This window comes from Hyperolius riggenbachi, chromosome 12 (genome assembly GCF_040937935.1).
Source record: "Hyperolius riggenbachi isolate aHypRig1 chromosome 12, aHypRig1.pri, whole genome shotgun sequence".
Lineage (NCBI taxonomy): Eukaryota > Metazoa > Chordata > Amphibia > Anura > Hyperoliidae > Hyperolius > Hyperolius riggenbachi.
Window position 1 is genome coordinate 19723030 of NC_090657.1, and position 13353 is coordinate 19736382.

The 13353-nt window shown below is 45.2% G+C and overlaps 4 non-coding genes across 4 annotated transcripts; all 4 read left to right on the plus strand.

Annotated features, from left to right (window-relative positions):
- The first annotated feature begins 6430 nt into the window (after positions 1-6430).
- Positions 6431-6650, plus strand: LOC137542682 (small nucleolar RNA U3). Its single transcript, XR_011025539.1, has one exon. It is a non-coding gene; the product is annotated as a small nucleolar RNA U3 (small nucleolar RNA).
- Positions 6651-8931: 2281 nt separating this feature from the next.
- LOC137542683 (small nucleolar RNA U3) lies at positions 8932-9151 on the plus strand. Its single transcript, XR_011025540.1, has one exon. It is a non-coding gene; the product is annotated as a small nucleolar RNA U3 (small nucleolar RNA).
- Positions 9152-10938: 1787 nt separating this feature from the next.
- LOC137542654 (small nucleolar RNA U3) lies at positions 10939-11158 on the plus strand. The gene has a single exon (XR_011025515.1). It is a non-coding gene; the product is annotated as a small nucleolar RNA U3 (small nucleolar RNA).
- Positions 11159-12950: 1792 nt separating this feature from the next.
- LOC137542655 (small nucleolar RNA U3) lies at positions 12951-13170 on the plus strand. Its single transcript, XR_011025516.1, has one exon. It is a non-coding gene; the product is annotated as a small nucleolar RNA U3 (small nucleolar RNA).
- The last annotated feature ends 183 nt before the right edge of the window (positions 13171-13353 follow it).

Here is a 13353-nt window from a genome sequence, read left to right on the forward strand (position 1 = left end):
CAATGGCTAGTAACCTCCTCCTGTCCAGACTGAGCTCCCATAAGCCCTTGCTACCTGGCTGGGACTGAGTGCCAAGGCTCTCTGAAAAGCTGTGGGCGAGGCTTGTTTAGTTTATAGGGAATTAGAGTATTAAAACAAAACAAAAGAAGTATTTGGCTTGAGGAATGCTCTATAAACTATATGAAAGGAACACAATTATGCAAGGAGTAAAATATTATCTCGGATCCACTTTAAGAGTGCCTATATCTAGGGGCCCCAAGAAAGTTTTGCTATGGGGCCCCATGATCTCTAGCTACGCCACTGCCTCGAACACATAAATGTAGGGAGAAGATAAGTGCAGCTGTTTAGAGCAGAGTGCAGGAGGATCATATTGCGCAGCAATCACAGTGCCTGCCCTGTCATTCATTCAGCCCAGCACTCTGTCTGCAGAGTTACTGAGCTGTGCTTCTCAGCCAAAAGTTTCCCATTTGTTCACGACTACAACAGCCAGCCTATAATGAGCAGCACATTGCAGCCAGTATGTGTGCTCCACACATATCTGGCAGTGGCACCCATGTTCCCTCTCTCTCATATACCTGTCCCTGCAAGGCTGGCTCCCCTCCAACAGAGAGATCCATCTCCGCTCTGCTTCCAGGACCCCGGTGCCTGCTGAGAGAGGGGGGCGTGCCGCTCCTGGCTCCACCCCTTTTGATCCGAATCTGTTCATTTTGATGATCCGGATGATTCGACTTACAAAAGAGATTCGGATCAAAGATCCGAATCGTTCATGATCCGGACAACACTAGTGTTTCTCATCATTTTATTGGTATATGTACTCTTTTTAAAATTCTGTACTCACCAGGCACCCTGTAGTATATTAAACCTTATCAAAAGTAATATATTTGATTGTAGTGCATGATAATTGGTTCTAAACAATTTCCAAGCATTTACTATTGCTTTTAATTAGCTAAAATACTAATTTGGTGTTGTTGAATAAGATTTAGCATTTTCTAAAACTCTAAATTTGTTATTCTTGGTAAAGTTCAAAAAATAAGTACAGAAGGGCGCTGCCTTAATGTTCAGATATATCACAACCCTATATGTGTTCTATTATTGAAGTCCCGCCTCCTGCTGCAACCTTCTTAGATGGGGTTAACCCCTTGCCCTCACCTCACAGCAGAAAGATCAAAATATGGATGAAGGTGCGCTAGGTATAAAAGATTTTTTACAATCAATAATTCCAATCAATAGGACGCTTTATTAAAGGATTAAACAATCAAAGATTAACAAGAGCTTAAGGGCTCATTTCCACTATAGCGAATCTGCATGCGTTGTCCGCATGCGGATTCGCACAGCCAATACAAGTGGATGGGCCTGTTTCCACTTGTCAGTTTTGCTGTGCGTTTTTCTGTGCAGGATTTTTCTGCACGGCAGAGCCCTCAGAATTCGCCTGCGTGTGGAATGCAGGCAAATCGCACACAATGTATTTAATAGGGAAATCGCATGCGTTTTCCCCATGCGTTTTTTGCCGCGAATTGGCATGCGAATTCACATAGGTACCAATGTAAATTCACACAGGCAGTGACATGGTTAAAATCGCATATACCCTCACCTATGCGAATTCGCATGCGAATTCGTGGTAAAAAACGCATGCGGAATCGTATCCGCATGCGATTTCGTCAGCGGTGGAATCCAGGCGATTCCGCACCGCAATAGTGGAAACGAGCCCTTAGATGTTAATAAATTCACACACCATTCACATACACTCATATACACTCATTCCAGAGCATGCTGGTTCCCTTAAAAAAGAAAAGAAAAAATTGATGATGGATAAGACTGCAAAAAATCTTAAAAATTGATAAAACACTACTAAAAGTTCACCGCAATTGCATAAAGTCCGCAGTTGTCCTTTCCCCAGGATCTACTATAATTTCCGGTATATTTAGGAACTCTCCCTGCCGGAAATTATAGTAGATCCTGGGGTTTATTAACATCTAAAGCTCTTGTTAATCTTTGATTGTTTAATCCTTTAGTAAAGCGTCCTATTGATTGGAATTATTAATAGGAAAAAATCTTTTATATCCAGCACACCTTCATCCATATTTTGATTTTATTCTTGGTAAAGTATATCAAGCCTGAGTACCCCCTGGAACCATCAGAAGTACCCCCTGGGGTACACGTACCGCACATTGAGAACCTAGGCTATAAAGGATAATACTGAATTTGAGCAGGTTGATATGATGAATATATACTGCAGCTTATACTACTTTCACTTTGGAAGTGCTCTAAAGGAATTATGAATTAGAATATTTATACATGTCAGTGTTTCCCTCTGAGCAGTAGAGATGGGCCCGTGAACGGTTCCAGGCGAACTTTGGGTGGTTCGCGTTCGCCGGCGAAGGCAAACTTTTGTGGAAGTTCGATTTGCCCCCATAATGCTCCATTATGGTCAACTTTGACCCTCTACATCACAGTCAGCAGGCACATTGTCACCAATCAGACTACACTCACTCCTGGAGCCCCACCCTCCCTTATGAAAGGGAAGGTTCTCTGGCCGTTTTACTCACTCCTCTACAGTAATTAGTGAAGGGACAGCTGCTGACAGACTCTGCTAGGGGAAGCTTAGTTAAGCTCTTGTAGGCTTGTTAGCTTGCTCCTGGCTATATTGTTATTCCTTATATAGCACCCCACAACAGCTCCTTTCCTCCCTCCTCCCCTCCAGAGGAGGAGGATCTTGTCTTCCAGGGATTTGTAGGTTGTCAAAAGCATACTCACATACATTGGCCAGGAATCGCACCCAGGTCAACTGCTTGGAGGGCAGCTATGCTCACCACTATACCACCAACACTACAGGCTGAAGCTGGTCTGGGAAGGATGAAAAGCTAGGTGACCATGCAACCATTCCTGCTAACCTAAAGCTTACTTGTGTCTTACAACACATTGGCTTAAGACTTTACCAAATCCAATGCTCCAATATGGGGAAGCTTCTCTGTTTGCTGTTTTGTTTATTTTTGGGTTTTTTTAAGTGTGGTGTCACAGTTCACTCATCTCCTCAACTACAAGAAAGGCCCAGGAGTAGTCTTAGCTACCGTAATATCTATGTTACGGCAGGGCCCATATTACACTTTCTCTTACAGGGCTATGGAAACCGTTTGCCCATGCGATAAAGCGAGGTGCAAAAATGAAATCATGCCTAGTAGAGGATGGTTTCGATCCATCAACCTCTGGGTTATGGGCCCAGCACACTTCCACTGCGCCACTCTGCTTACGTTTGTATACAATCTTCAAGTTTAAGAAGGGTACATTAGTTGAAATAGTTACACTACAATCTATGTTACAGCAAGGCCCTAATGACACTTTCTCTTAAGGGGCTATGGCGGCCATAGCCCGTTAAGAGAAAGTGTCATTAGGGCCTTGCTGTAACATAGATTGTAGTGTAACTATTTCAACTAATGTACCCTTCTTAAACCTGAAGATTGTATACAAACGTGTCATTTTTTCATGCGGAAAGAGCCTTTATGAATGCAGAATTTGCTAAGTGTTCGGTAAAGTCAGCTGTTTTATGCATTTCCGTATGCGGAAATGCTTTATGAATGATAGCCATTGTGATTTCTGACCTTAAAACAGTGGTTTGCCTCAAATGTAGGTTTTTCATTGAGACTTTTGACGTATATCCCACTCAACCATGTCGCCGTCGAGGTATTAGACCGCTTGAAACATCTTTTCCATCATTTTTCTAGCCAGTATAATTTGTTCTATATTTCCAACTTTCGTCTCTCCATTGAAGTCTATTGCGGTTTGCGAAAGTTTGCACGAACTGAACTTTTGCGGTAGGTTCGCGAACCTAAAATCGGAGGTTCGGCCCATCTCTACTGAGCAGGAAAGGGCTGGTTGTGCTGCTTGTATTGGTAGCTGCTACCAGTCATTGAGGACGGTTCCGCTCTCACTTGTAAGAGATGGAGGAGGGAAACACAAGCTGAGTGATTGTTTTAACTGCTGTATAAGTAAGATACTGTTTATGGAACAATGAAACGGATAGTACAACATACAGATGTATCCTATAACTACTACAACCGCATCACGCCGACGGGTCTGATCACAGTGGTAGCACCAGGACTGCCTAACGCCAATTGGCGTCAAGGGGAGCGGTTTTGCAGGAGACTGCAGGTGCCGATGCGCACACATGTCCACTTGGATGACTGAGCTCCACTCCGCAATCAGTTTCCCAGCAGCGATCGCTATTAGGGGACTGTTAGACAGCGAAACCGTCATCTATTTACTGTGTACAGCTCTGTGATCCACGGCAGCGCTGTACTGGGGACAGCCCCCTGGGGGAGACAGTAGCAATCCGCTGTCATAGGCTGATGTCTATGACAGCCGATCAGTTATAGGCTGGCAGGGGGAGGGAGGGATAGGAAAATCATTTAAAAGAATACATTTATGAAAAAAAAGCAATAAATATTTGTAAAAAATAAATAAAAAACCCTGGGAGCGATCAGAGCCCACCAACAGAAAGCTCTGTTGGTGGGCAAAAAAAAAGGGGGGGGGGGAATCACTTGTGTTCTGAGTTGTACAGCCCTGCAGCGAGGCTACAGTGGCCTTAATTGCAAAAAATAGTCTAGTCACTAAGGGGGTGAAGCCTATAGTCCTCAAGTGGTGAAAGCAGGGGTAGGGAACCTATTGCTCTTTTGATGGCTACATCTGGCTCACAGTTAGGGGTTGATTCACTAAGCTACACTGCTCAAGCAGCGCAGCTTAGCGTGACAGCGCAAGTAACATTTTTATGTCCTTAGTACAATGTATGGCGACAATGTTATTCGTAGGCCATCATTCATAAAGCATTCCCGCATGCGGTAACGCTGGAAACAGCTGACTTTACCGAGCACTTAGCAAAATGTCCATTCATAAAAGCTGTTACCGCATGAAAAGCTGACATTCCCGAGAAGAGCGATAAATTTCTGCCTTGTGCGGTGATTATCTCAACACATGTCACTAAATGTCAATTCATAAAGATTAGAGCAGGCGGTATTGGGATAGAGAATAACGCTTACTTTGAAGAGGCGATAAGCATGCAGATAATCAGAGCAGATTCAGAGCAAACAGAGGCTATTTTAAAACAATGCAAATCTATAGGGAAGCTGGGGCTGCCTCTTTTATTGTAAGGCTGTCTCTGCACGGAGAAAATGTATCAACTCAGGCAGCTTCTCATGTTACGCTAGCCTACCGCCAGCCTAGTTCGGGAGATCACCGCACTGCTACTGCAGCTGTAAACATTTTTATGAATGAGCACACAGAAGTCTAAAATACCGAATGTGGTATTTTCCCGCACAGATTTTTGATAGCCAATTGTAGTATTTTATTTGTATTTTTTTTATGAATCTCCTAGAAGAGCAGTACTGTAGAACTGCTCTACAGTAACTACTCTGATCTTTGATAGCTGTTCTGTGGTAATGTTGCACTACAGTCACACTGGGATAGGTCAGCTGGCTGTGAGAAATGTTACAACACAAGTTTTCTGTGGGAGGTCATATTTGCACGACTGTGTCCTTTCTAATTGGCTGCAGGGCGGCACACATGTAAATAAGAAAGGCTGGCACATTATGGGTAAGAGTATGCTATGTCCTTCCAGGCAGGAAGTTTTTTAACCTTTTCGGGACCATGTGCATGAGATCCTACGCCGCACTTGTGGCTGTTCTAGCCTGATGCGGCGTAGGATCTACGCCGGCCCGAAATTTCCGCTCCCGACGCGATCGTGCGCACCCGGAGGGGGAGATCAAGCTGTCATATGACAGCCGACATCTCCCCCGAGTGATCAGCAGCCATCGCGTATGGCTGCTGATCACACGATCACTACGATCGCCGTCGGATCGTAGTGATCTGTTTGACAGCTGCGGCGGCAGGGGGGGAAAGAAGAGGATCCACTCACCTCCCTGCCGTTCCAGCGACGATCGGCGCCCCCTCCGCTCTGGCCGGCATCTCCGCTTCATCTGACGTCAGCGCCGGGTCCCGGCTTGATGACGTCATCAAGCCGCGACCCGGAACTGCTCGTCAGATGAAGCGGAGATGCCGGCCGGAGAAGAGGGTCCCGTGCGGCTCATCGCTGGAGCCTGGAAGGTAAGTGAAGGCTGCTGGCAGAAGGGGGGGCCCAGGCCACCAAGGGGGGACACAATGCCCGGCAGCCACACACGGGATCCGGCCGCCTGACCCCCCCAAACGCGCGCACCCCCTTCCCGCCAAAAATGCCTGGTCCTTAAGGGGGGGTAGGTGGCCGGTCCCGAAAAGGTTAAATAATCTAGAAAGTGTGTTGCTGCATCCTATGAGGTTTGTGTGCTGCTTTCAGTATCTTGTAAGAAACATATTCTGTCTGTTTTTGGCTCATGTGAGGTTTTGTCAGCACAATGTGGATAGGACCCCCGAAGGCTGTGGTCTCTAGTCATTGCAGAGTGAAGTTAAGACTATACTTTCAGGGATCATTTCTATAGATTTTGTCTGTGGAGATGTGCTCTAAAGTGTACAAACTTGCCAATCATGATGAGGAGCTTCAGTGTTTCCCTCTGAGCAGGAAGGGGGCTGGCAGTGCTGCTTGTAGTATTGGTAGCTGCTGTCAGCTATTGAGGAATGTTCCACTCTTACTTGTAAGAGCTGGAGGAGGGAAACACAAGCTGAGTGATTGTTATAACTGCTGTGAAAGTAAGATACTGTGTAAGGAACAATGAAACTAATAAACATACAGATGTATTCTATAACCACTACAACCTCATCACACACCGACAAGCGTGATTGCAGCGGCAGCCCCAGGACTGCCTAATGCCAATTGTTGTAAAGGGGTGCGGTTTTGCAGGAGACTGTAGGTGCCGATGCGCACGCATGTCCACTTGGATGACTGAGCTCCACTCCGCCAGCAGCGATCGCTGCTAGGAGACTGTTAGACGGCGAAACCGTCATCTTTTTACTGTGTACAGCGCTTTGATCCATGGCAGCGCTGTACTGGGGACAGCCCCCTGGGGGAGACAGTAGCGATCTGCTGTCATAGGCTGGCAGGGGGAGCGAGGGATAGGAAAATCATTTAAAAAATAGATCTATTATAAAAAAAAAGCAATAAATATTTGTAAAAAATAAACGATCCTGGGAGCTTTCAGAGCCCACCAACAGAAAGCTCTGTTATTGGGCAGAAAAAGGGGGGGGGGGAGGAATCACTTGTGTTCTGAGTTATACAACCCTGCAGTGAGGCCTTAAAGCTGCAGTAGCCTTAATTGCAAAAAATAGTCTGGTCACTAAGGGGGTGAAGCCTACAGTCCTCAAGTGGTGAAAGCAGGGGTAGGGTACCTATGGCTCTTTTGATGGCTACATCTGGCTCACAGTTAGGGGTTGATTCACTAAGCTACACTGCTCAAGCAGCGCAGCTTAGCGTGACAGCGCAAGTAACATTTTTATGTCCTTAGTACAATGTATGGCGACAATGTTATTCGTAGGCCATCATTCATAAAGCATTCCTGCATGCGGTAACGCTGAAAACAGCTGACTTTACCGAGCACTTAGCAAAATGTCCATTCATAAAAGCTGTTACCGCGTGAAAAGCTGACATTCCCGAGCAGAGCGATAAATTACCGCCTTGTGCGGTGATTATCTCAACACATGTCACTAAATATCAATTCATAAAGATTAGAGCAGGCGGTATTGGGATAGAGAATAACGCTTACTTTGGCTATCATTCATAAAGCGTTCCCGCATGCGGAAATGCTAAAACCAGCCGACTTTACCGACCACCAAGCAAAATGCGTATTCATAAAGGCTGTTTCCGCATGCGAAGCGGACTTTCCCGAGCAGAGCGATAAATGATCGCATTATGCGGTGATTCCATGCGGAAATGTAACAAAATGTAAATTCATAAAAACTAACGCAGGCGGTATGTGGACGGGGATTACCGTTCCCCTGGATGTAGCCATAGGCATGCGGAGTACATGTAAGTGAATGGGACAGACCTCCCAAGCAGCAGAGAGAACACCGCATGGAGGGACTCGGCCAGCTTCTCCGGTTTCCGCATGCCTACCGACAGCCTACAGCGGGATATCTCCGCACTCCTACCGCAACAGGCAACATTTTTATGAATGACCACCCAGAAGGCTGAAATACCGACAGCGGTGTTTCCCCGCACGGATTTCATTTACCGACAGCACTTCTATGAATGATAGCCTTAGAAGAGGCGATAAGCATGCAGATAATCAGAGCAGATTCAGAGCAAACAGAGGCTATTTTAAAACAATGCAAATCTATAGGGAAGCTGGGGCTGCCTCTTTTATTGTAAGGCTGTCTCTGCACGGAGAAAATGTATCAACTCAGGCAGCTTCTCATGTTACGCTAGCCTACCGCCAGCCTAGTTCGGGAGATCACCGCACTGCTACTGCAGCTGTAAACATTTTTATGAATGAGCACACAGAAGTCTAAAATACCGAATGTGGTATTTTCCCGCACAGATTTTTGATAGCCAATTGTAGTATTTTATTTGTATTTTTTTTATGAATCTCCTAGAAGAGCAGTACTGTAGAACTGCTCTACAGTAACTACTCTGATCTTTGATAGCTGTTCTGTGGTAATGTTACACTACAGTCACACTGGGATAGGTCAGCTGGCTGTGAGAAATGTTACAACACAAGTTTTCTGTGGGAGGTCATATTTGCACGACTGTGTCCTTTCTAATTGGCTGCAGGGCGGCACACATGTAAATAAGAAAGGCTGGCACATTATGGGTAAGAGTATGCTATGTCCTTCCAGGCAGGAAGTTTTTTAAATAATCTAGAAAGTGTGTTGCTGCATCCTATGAGGTTTGTGTGCTGCTTTCAGTATCTTGTAAGAAACATATTCTGTCTGTTTTTGGCTCATGTGAGGTTTTGTCAGCACAATGTGCATAGGAACCCCGTAGGCTGTGGTCTCTAGTCATTGCAGAGTGAAGTTAAGACTATACTTTCAGGGATCATTTCTATAGATTTTGTCTGTGGAGATGTGCTCTAAAGTGTACAAACTTGCCAATCATGATGAGGAGCTTCAGTGTTTCCCTCTGAGCAGGAAGGGGGCTGGCAGTGCTGCTTGTAGTATTGGTAGCTGCTGTCAGCTATTGAGGAATGTTCCACTCTTACTTGTAAGAGCTGGAGGAGGGAAACACAAGCTGAGTGATTGTTATAACTGCTGTGAAAGTAAGATACTGTGTAAGGAACAATGAAACTAATAAACATACAGATGTATTCTATAACCACTACAACCTCATCACACACCGACAAGCGTGATTGCAGCGGCAGCCCCAGGACTGCCTAATGCCAATTGTTGTAAAGGGGTGCAGTTTTGCAGGAGACTGTAGGTGCCGATGCGCACGCATGTCCACTTGGATGACTGAGCTCCACTCCGCCAGCAGCGATCGCTGCTAGGAGACTGTTAGACGGCGAAACCGTCATCTTTTTACTGTGTACAGCGCTTTGATCCATGGCAGCGCTGTACTGGGGACAGCCCCCTGGGGGAGACAGTAGCGATCTGCTGTCATAGGCTGGCAGGGGGAGCGAGGGATAGGAAAATCATTTAAAAAATAGATCTATTATAAAAAAAAAGCAATAAATATTTGTAAAAAATAAACGATCCTGGGAGCTTTCAGAGCCCACCAACAGAAAGCTCTGTTATTGGGCAGAAAAAGGGGGGGGGGGAGGAATCACTTGTGTTCTGAGTTATACAACCCTGCAGTGAGGCCTTAAAGCTGCAGTAGCCTTAATTGCAAAAAATAGTCTGGTCACTAAGGGGGTGAAGCCTACAGTCCTCAAGTGGTGAAAGCAGGGGTAGGGTACCTATGGCTCTTTTGATGGCTACATCTGGCTCACAGTTAGGGGTTGATTCACTAAGCTACACTGCTCAAGCAGCGCAGCTTAGCGTGACAGCGCAAGTAACATTTTTATGTCCTTAGTACAATGTATGGCGACAATGTTATTCGTAGGCCATCATTCATAAAGCATTCCTGCATGCGGTAACGCTGAAAACAGCTGACTTTACCGAGCACTTAGCAAAATGTCCATTCATAAAAGCTGTTACCGCGTGAAAAGCTGACATTCCCGAGCAGAGCGATAAATTACCGCCTTGTGCGGTGATTATCTCAACACATGTCACTAAATATCAATTCATAAAGATTAGAGCAGGCGGTATTGGGATAGAGAATAACGCTTACTTTGAAGAGGCGATAAGCATGCAGATAATCAGAGCAGATTCAGAGCAAACAGAGGCTATTTTAAAACAATGCAAATCTATAGGGAAGCTGGGGCTGCCTCTTTTATTGTAAGGCTGTCTCTGCACGGAGAAAATGTATCAACTCAGGCAGCTTCTCATGTTACGCTAGCCTACCGCCAGCCTAGTTCGGGAGATCACCGCACTGCTACTGCAGCTGTAAACATTTTTATGAATGAGCACACAGAAGTCTAAAATACCGAATGTGGTATTTTCCCGCACAGATTTTTGATAGCCAATTGTAGTATTTTATTTGTATTTTTTTTATGAATCTCCTAGAAGAGCAGTACTGTAGAACTGTTCTACAGTAACTACTCTGATCTTTGATAGCTGTTCTGTGGTAATGTTGCACTACAGTCACACTGGGATAGGTCAGCTGGCTGTGAGAAATGTTACAACACAAGTTTCCTGTGGGAGGTCATATTTGCACGACTGTGTCCTTTCTAATTGGCTGCAGGGCGGCACACATGTAAATAAGAAAGGCTGGAGCATTATGGGTAAGAGTATGCTATGTCCTTCCAGGCAGGAAGTTTTTTAAATAATCTAGAAAGTGTGTTGCTGCATCCTATGAGGTTTGTGTGCTGCTTTCAGTATCTTGTAAGAAACATATTCTGTCTGTCTTTGGCTCATGTGAGGTTTTGTCAGCACAATGTGGATAGGAACCCCGTAGGCTGTGGTCTCTAGTCATTGCAGAGTGAAGTTAAGACTATACTTTCAGGGATCATTTCTATAGATTTTGTCTGTGGAGATGTGCTCTAAAGTGTACAAACTTGCCAATCACGATGAGGAGCTTCAGTGTTTCCCTCTGAGCAGGAAGGGGGCTGGCAGTGCTGCTTGTAGTATTGGTAGCTGCTGTCAGCTATTGAGGACTGTTCCACTCTTACTTGTAAGAGCTGGAGGAGGGAAACACAAGCTGAGTGATTGTTATAACTGCTGTGAAAGTAAGATACTGTGTAAGGAACAATGAAACTAATAAGCATACAGATGTATTCTATAACCACTACAACCTCATCACACACCGACAAGCGTGATTGCAGCGGCAGCCCCAGGACTGCCTAATGCCAATTGGTGTAAAGGGGTGCGGTTTTGCAGGAGACTGTAGGTGCCGATGCGCACGCATGTCCACTTGGATGACTGAGCTCCACTCCGCCAGCAGCGATCGCTGCTAGGAGACTGTTAGACGGCGAAACCGTCATCTTTTTACTGTGTACAGCGCTTTGATCCATGGCAGCGCTGTACTGGGGACAGCCCCCTGGGGGAGACAGTAGCGATCTGCTGTCATAGGCTGGCAGGGGGAGCGAGGGATAGGAAAATCATTTAAAAAATAGATCTATTATAAAAAAAAAGCAATAAATATTTGTAAAAAATAAACGATCCTGGGAGCTATCAGAGCCCACCAACAGAAAGCTCTGTTATTGGGCAGAAAAAGGGGGGGGGGGGGGGGAGGAATCACTTGTGTTCTGAGTTATACAACCCTGCAGTGAGGCCTTAAAGCTGCAGTAGCCTTAATTGCAAAAAATAGTCTGGTCACTAAGGGGGTGAAGCCTACAGTCCTCAAGTGGTGAAAGCAGGGGTAGGGTACCTATGGCTCTTTTGATGGCTACATCTGGCTCACAGTTAGGGGTTGATTCACTAAGCTACACTGCTCAAGCAGCGCAGCTTAGCGTGACAGCGCAAGTAACATTTTTATGTCCTTAGTACAATGTATGGCGACAATGTTATTCGTAGGCCATCATTCATAAAGCATTCCTGCATGCGGTAACGCTGAAAACAGCTGACTTTACCGAGCACTTAGCAAAATGTCCATTCATAAAAGCTGTTACCGCATGAAAAGCTGACATTCCCGAGCAGAGCGATAAATTACCGCCTTGTGCGGTGATTATCTCAACACATGTCACTAAATATCAATTCATAAAGATTAGAGCAGGCGGTATTGGGATAGAGAATAACGCTTACTTTGAAGAGGCGATAAGCATGCAGATAATCAGAGCAGATTCAGAGCAAACAGAGGCTATTTTAAAACAATGCAAATCTATAGGGAAGCTGGGGCTGCCTCTTTTATTGTAAGGCTGTCTCTGCACGGAGAAAATGTATCAACTCAGGCAGCTTCTCATGTTACGCTAGCCTACCGCCAGCCTAGTTCGGGAGATCACCGCACTGCTACTGCAGCTGTAAACATTTTTATGAATGAGCACACAGAAGTCTAAAATACCGAATGTGGTATTTTCCCGCACAGATTTTTGATAGCCAATTGTAGTATTTTATTTGTATTTTTTTTATGAATCTCCTAGAAGAGCAGTACTGTAGAACTGCTCTACAGTAACTACTCTGATCTTTGATAGCTGTTCTGTGGTAATGTTGCACTACAGTCACACTGGGATAGGTCAGCTGGCTGTGAGAAATGTTACAACACAAGTTTCCTGTGGGAGGTCATATTTGCACGACTGTGTCCTTTCTAATTGGCTGCAGGGCGGCACACATGTAAATAAGAAAGGCTGGAGCATTATGGGTAAGAGTATGCTATGTCCTTCCAGGCAGGAAGTTTTTTAAATAATCTAGAAAGTGTGTTGCTGCATCCTATGAGGTTTGTGTGCTGCTTTCAGTATCTTGTAAGAAACATATTCTGTCTGTCTTTGGCTCATGTGAGGTTTTGTCAGCACAATGTGGATAGGACCCCCGTAGGCTGTGGTCTCTAGTCATTGCAGAGTGAAGTTAAGACTATACTTTCAGGGATCATTTCTATAGATTTTGTCTGTGGAGATGTGCTCTAAAGTGTACAAACTTGCCAATCACGATGAGGAGCTTCAGTGTTTCCCTCTGAGCAGGAAGGGGGCTGGCAGTGCTGCTTGTAGTATTGGTAGCTGCTGTCAGCTATTGAGGACTGTTCCACTCTTACTTGTAAGAGCTGGAGGAGGGAAACACAAGCTGAGTGATTGTTATAACTGCTGTGAAAGTAAGATACTGTGTAAGGAACAATGAAACTAATAAACATACAGATGTATTCTATAACCACTACAACCTCATCACACACCGACAAGCGTGATTGCAGCGGCAGCCCCAGGACTGCCTAATGCCAATTGTTGTAAAGGGGTGCGGTTTTGCAGGAGACTGTAGGTG